Raw genomic sequence first — 7,493 nt, forward strand, 5'->3', positions numbered from 1 at the left:
AGTGTATGATTTTTCTCCTAAACTCTAAATTAGGTTTGAACCAAATAAATCTAAGTGTAACATTTGAAGTGGCCTAGTAATAGAGATTACTTTCTTCTTCTTAAAACTAGATCTTGCTTGTTTTCCTAATTGACATGCATCACAGATTTTTTCTTTCATGAATTTTGTCTTAGACAATCCCTTAACTAACGCTCCTTTAACTAGTTTAGATAATAAATCCATGTTTGCGTGTCCTAGTCTCCTATGCCAAATCCAGCTAACCACATTTATAGCAGAGAAACATGTCACATGTTGAGAAGCAAGATTATCAAAGCTAGTGGTATACACATTTTCGTGACGGTCAATAGTAAACAAAATTTTGTTATCAGTTTTATACTCAACAATGCATTTGTCATGTTTAAAAGAAACTCTATAATCTTTATTACACAATTGACTTATACTTAATGGGTTATCTTTTAAACCATCAACCAGTAACACATCATTTATAATGAGTGATGGATCTTTACCAACTTTACCTACTTTTATGATCTTGCTTTTTGCGTTGTCCCCAAACGTGACAAATCCTTTGTCCTTTGGTGTGATGGACGCGAATTTAGCTTTATCTTCAGTCATATGTCGTGAACATCCGTTGTCCAAATACCATTTGTCCTTTGAGGAGGATGATCTAAAGCATACATGCAATAAACATTTAAGTAACTATTTTTGGTACCCATTTTTTCTTGGGACGATGGGGGTTAGTGCTTGAATTTCCTTTAACTTTTCATACCTTTTTAATTTTAACATCTTTTTTCTTGGAAGGACAATCAAACATTATGTGACCTATCCTTTTACATAGCATGTAGTATATTTATAGGAGTCTTTTGATGGAATATAAGCTTTTGATTTTCTTACAAAATAACCCATGTAAAGATATTTTTGTTTCAAATTTTCCTTTCCATTAAAATCAAGTCCTTCTTTATCTAGGCAATTTCTTTGTGCCCCAAGAAGTCTTTCAAAATTACTTTGGCCTTCTGTGAACTTATGGATAATTTTAGAGTTGTCTTTTAAATTTCTTTCCAATTCCACAATTTTTAAATCATTTTCTTTTATCACAGATGTATGAGACTCATTCTGTTTTTCAATAAGCTTTGATAGTTCTTTTACTTTACATTTCAAATCAGAAATTTTCTTAATTTTCTTCTCAAGCATTTTAAGAGTGTACAAATATTCCTATTGCAATTCCTTATAAGAAAGCATGCTATTTTCATTTTCAGAATCACTGGAATAATAAGATGATGCTGAGAAAGATGATTGTACCTCAAGATCAGCATGTGTCATTAGACACAGATTGACAACTTGATCATCACTGGAATCAGTGTCTGAACTACCAGTGTTGTGCGTGTCCCAACCGACTTTTAGTGACTTCTTCTTTTTCTTGAAGACTTTCTTTCATTTAGGGCAGTTAGGCTTGATGTGTCCAACCTCTCTGCAATTGTGGCAAGTTGGTGGATCATCCCTCTGTTTCCTCTTGTTTGACTCTCCTTAACAGCTTTACAAGCCATCACTCTATTAAACTCATTTACATCTAGTGCACAGTATAGAAGGTTTATTGCAGTAGCATTTATTTAAACTGATTTCTAATCATTATCTATAAACTTATCTTCAATTTTAGGTACATTTTCTTTATCTACTATTTTCATAGGAACGTGATTTCCTTTGGAGACTAATCCCCACACTTTCCAATTGGCATTTAGAAGATATATACTCATCCTTTGTTTCCAATAGGTGTAATTTACACCGCAAAAAAATGGTGATCAAGTGGATGAGTGTCCCTCACTGAATGAGGTTATACCGATGTGTGTTATTGTGATCTTTTACAAAAATAACGGTTAAGTCTATGTAATCTCGCTCTGAACCAAATGTGAATTTCGGTGTAATCCCAAGAGAGGGGTAAATTGGGTATTTTAAAAAGTTAAATCCTTAAGCCTAAATTTTGAAAACTTAAAATTACCTAATTACAGGTTGCTTGACAATTAGCTCAGTGTTTCACAATTTATTAATTTAATGTGTCACTTTATCAAGCAAACAATAATGTCTGGTTACTCACAAATGAAACAACCTTTTAACTTATACACAATAAACAAGTAATTTAAGTGCAAGCGAAAATTAAAAAGAGTTAAGGGAAAGAGAGATGCAAACATATATTTTTACAAGGTTTAGCTAACTCGGCCTACGTCCTCGTCTTGAGCAACTCACTAAAAGATTCCACTAAACCCACTCTTTAACTGGGATGAACCTTCCCGTTATAAACCGCTACTTACAAGAGGCGTAACTTCCTCCTCACCACGGTTCACAACCCGAACCATTAATATAATAATATAGTTACAATTTTCTGCAAAAGCTTAAATGCTTCTACACAGCTAGTGAGAACAATTTAAATCTTAATACAAACTCATATGATATAACATAAAACTCAGTTGAGTGTATGTAATATGATCAAGGAGACCTTTTGCAATAACGATGAATGGTGGTCATTGTATAAAGTATGTAAGACAAATACGCTCCAATGATCTATTCAACTATATAATCTTTATAAATGAAGAATATATATATATATATATATATATATATATATATATATATATATATATATAATATGTGCTCCAAAGGTCAAAAACTTTATTCAATATTTTTTAGAAAATATTTGTCAAGAATATGTATTTAAGAGCTCTTAGAATTTGCAATTGAATGGTTTTTGCAATAACAAAATATCAAATATTTGAATGAAAATATAGCTTTGAATATCTAAAAGATTTTAGTTTTAGAGAACTTTTCTCAAGTATTTTATTCAGTCAATGAATATATAATACACAATAATGATTTTTGTTCCCAAAAAATATATTAAATAAAATGAGTATGGGAGACAAGAAAATAGGTTTTGAATGCTCAAAATACTTTGATTATCAAACGTCAATACCCACGATGTTTGCAAAATATGTGTGTTAACGCCTTTTGATCAACGTAACAAATGTCGAAACTTGATGTGAATGCTTTGGAGTGCAGACACGAGATTAGCAATATGTTCAAGGCTCTCAAAAGTATGCAAAAAGTAATTCTCCAGGGTTTAGAGATTAGGTTTATGAGTGTTCTCAGCATTTGATCAAATTCTGGCCATTCGATCATTTGCAAATAGAGAGTTTTCGTCCGTGTCCGCGCTAAGACGCTGTTCTGCGTCGCAACCTTCGTCGATGAGTGGATACATTCGTCGACGAGTGTACAACACTCGTTCGTCGAAGTGAACATGAGTTCGTCAACGAAAGACCTGTCTGAGGATTTTGAGCTCTTGGTATTTTCTCGTCGACGATAACAAATCATTCGTTGCCAAGTGGCCTTCATGCATTCGTCAACGAGGCCATAATGTTCATCGATGAGCTGCCTTATTTAGCCTGAGACAAGCTAGGATAAGTGAATGTACATTTTTATATAATGCATGTATCCTAATGTCCATCTATATGCCATTTTGAGCTTTCAAGTATTTCATGTGCGATATGTAAATATAATCAAATCTAAATACCCATTACAATTGAAAAACTCAAAACTTCTTCATCCTTTCGCTCTTCTAATTCCATGGAGTGTGTCATTTTGTATATGCTTTTAATCCTCATGACTTCCATGACTTCTTTACCATTTGTGCATTTTAAGTAATGATCATGTTCACAATCTCAATGCATAGGTAATATACCATGTGATTTGTCATTATCAAAACAAGATTGGACTCATAGAGTCAACAACAGGCAATGTTCATCCGGTCGACCGGATATTGAAGCCCGGTAGACCGTTTTTCGTGAATTAGGAAATCGCCTTAGGGTCGGTTTATCGGACGTCAAGGTTAGTTGACCAAACCTCTCGGGTTTAGCCAATTTAAGCTCCAAAACGATCAGAAAATTGAAATTATATTAGTATTTTATTGCCCAACGGTCAAATAACGACCATATTCTAAAAATGTCTATAAATACTTGGTCAAACCTCTTTTAAAATGTTAGAAAAACTCATTTAAAGTTATATTGTTCATTCTTTGGTTTCATTACATATTTTCTACTCCATTTCAAAGATCAAATCCATTTTCCCACTCTTTATTTTGAAAAATATTTTTTTTCGAAAAATCTTCGGGTTTATACAAGTTGGCTTTGAGCATTTATTAAAGTTATATATCTTTCTTGAAAAGTGTAGCGCCCCTGTTGGCTTTTTGAATCCAATCTCTGTTTTGATGCTGACAAACACAAGTGTTTCTTATGTCTATGTTTAAGTGCTGAACAAGTATAATTCAGGTCACACATAAGATCAAAAGAACGTGGAAGCCAAGACAGGACTTAAAGCTCAAATTTGGCGTATTCCATGATGTCAAAGAGTACATGAGAAGAAGAAGACATAATATTTCTTTTGTAATAACATTTATTTTTATTATTTGATCTGTAATAACGCATGCATCTGTATGATATGGTTATTTGCTCAGACAAGATCATTGATTGACCATAGAGAGCCATAGGACTGTAGACTGACTTATCTTAAAGAACATCTCAGAAGCATGCTAAATTAAAATCCACTTCCAAATGAACAAAAGCATCCTTTCTTAGTATAAAATTCTTAATGCTTAATCCATGCTTGAATGTACAAATCTTAAGTTAAGCATACATTCTCCATTGCATAAGCTTGTGGTTTAGGGAATTCATCTCACACTATATGTCATTTAATCCTAAACCCATCCTTGAACTTAAAATCCTTGAACAAGTAACAGTCATTACTCTAGGCTATAAGCACTAATGATCATAAATTTCTATTATATTAAGTGCTTATTGCAAGACATTCTTCTTAGCCAAATTAGAGGCATCCTTGAAGGGATTCAAACTGTTCATCAAATTATAATATAATCCCTATGTGCTTAATTCATTAATTTCTCTAACTTTTGGCTCATTTCCTTCACAGGATATCTTCACCAAACCATGATCACATTCGGTAAAGATTTTACCTATTCACTAGTGCGTATCCTTGCTCTTGATTGTGATCATATCTAAAAGATACCTTCTATTCTCCAAAGAGCATTGTTCACAATATTCACATCTCCTATATGCTCTTTGCCCAAGCCTGGACATGATTACCATCACGAAAATATTTTGAAAAATGTCCTGCTTTCTCCAAAATACTCTTCTAAACTTAATGAAAATTTTATTTTTTAAGAGTATTTATCCAAATTCCCTTCTCAAAGCTCTCAAACGTTAAATCAAATCATTTAGAGCTTTACATCGTTAGCGTAGTGTCAATGGCTAAAGTGATTGCCTAGGTCTCAATCTACATGAAGAAACATATTTCAAGCAAACCTATGCATGAACAATAAAATCCAAAACCATTTGAACTTGAGCCTCTTACGAGTTGAAATTCATAAGAAAGGAAGCAAACATAGGCTTATCACCTTAACGAATATTTATTGTGACTTTTTGGTCCAATAAGCCTAAAACATTCATCGCCAAGCTAAAACCATCGAAAATCTTAAAAAATCTTGGCTAATGGAATTAGAAAATTATGAAAAAGGTGTAAAAGGATTAGTGCATAACTCAAGGGGAGCATTACACTTTCATGATTATACAAATTAAATTATCTTATTATCTCATAACATTCATGCCCATATGCCTTAATGAATAAAAATACTGCACTGAACTCAAAATTATGCTATGTTCTCTACTATTTATATTCCTTGATGGATATATTTTATATTTATGAATTTTTTATTAAACTACTGAATTGCATGCTTAAACTAGAATGTCTCCTGTATGGCGGATGCAATGATGCTTAAACTGAATTATATATTACTTGCTTGAATCTATTAGGTACAGGTTTTATGGGAAAATATCCAAATTACAGACGGCATGTTGCTGAAATTTTGAAATTTTTTTCCCAAAATAAAACCATGTACAAAGATGATTATGATAAAATATTTTTGAAAGGATAAGTGAAAATCAATTGAATAATTAAATTTCATCCTCACATAATCATCGAACTGTTTAGGGGAGCCAAACTTCACCCCTATAGGAAGATCATAAAGGACTCATATGCATAAATTCGCTTTTTGAATATTGAAGCTCTTCAGAAAACCCGAACATCATGTCTAGCTCTTAAAGTTATATGATTAGATATGCAGTGTTCTTAGGGTTATGAACACCAAATCATGTCTTAATATACATATTCTGATGCATCTATAGTCTATAAGGAGACTATATTGGGCTGGTGATAAAGATAGTATTAATTCATATCCAATATAGTTGCTCCTTTGGAAAAGGCTTATACTACTATGCATAATGAAATAAATCTCTAACTAGTATAAACAATTTATTGCATCTAAACTAGAATTCCAATTGAAAGGGGGAGCAACTAAACTAAATTTCTTATCATGTTATGCTCACCAATAGTTCTTGCTTAGATCTAAATTGAATTTTATGTGGGAGGTGCTTAAATATGATAATTTTATTAAAAATCTTATTTTGAATTATATTGCTTAGCCACAGGTTCCTCGGTTTTGCCATATGATCTTGATTTAAATTGTATCCTTAGGACTTATATGGTTGTATTCTTCTGGTCATATTTTGCTCTGTGCTTTAACACCTACCAGGAAAATGTTTGCTTGTATGATCTTTAAATTTTTTTTTTCAGCAAACACGTCCCCTGTACCTCTTGATAACATCATTAGAGGAAATAATTTTTATTTTTTGTTGTTGTTTTATGGCAAGATATATTTTCAAAACTAAAATTCATCATCTCTTGCCTTATATATATGTTTTTGAACTAAATAGCCGGTTCATTCGTTTATACATAAAAATGCATGTTAACTTGTTAGACCAATTTTATGCACAAACCTACACCTGCTATCATATGTCGTATGTTTTAAAACTCAAATCTCTTATTCATCTTTTAATGACCATGATTATCATGTGATATGGTTAAAATTGAAATGATTTTTGAATACTTCTGGTCTGACCATGATTATCATGTGTTTTAATCTTTTAATGACCAGTTATACTGTTTTGTGTGCTAAATTGCCATATATATATATATATATATATATTTTAAAACAGTTATATTTTTTTATGCCCAAATTCTTTTTAAGTGGGGAAGCTATTTTAAGCTAAAAGTTTGTTAAGAAATGCCTAGATTTCATATTAGAAAAGGGGAGAATTTTTTTGAGCTTAAATGCCTAAAAGGGGGAGTATTTTCAAAAAGGGGAGTTCATTTTTAAGCTAAATTTTTTTAATGCTCAAATGGTTTTTATAGCATAGCCCTTTTGCTGATGCCAAAAGGGAGAGAAACTTGTTGAGCAAAATGATAAAATTTCTGAGCTATATATTGTATGCCACATGTATGCGCTTAATTGTCAAAACTAAATGCATACTATTTGAAATGTCTTCTTTTGTAAATATGTTTGATCTATATTATTTATTTTCAAGTTATGCATATTCTGGGGGGGA

The sequence above is a fragment of the Malania oleifera genome, chromosome 3 (genome assembly GCF_029873635.1).
Source record: "Malania oleifera isolate guangnan ecotype guangnan chromosome 3, ASM2987363v1, whole genome shotgun sequence".
NCBI lineage: Eukaryota > Viridiplantae > Streptophyta > Magnoliopsida > Santalales > Ximeniaceae > Malania > Malania oleifera.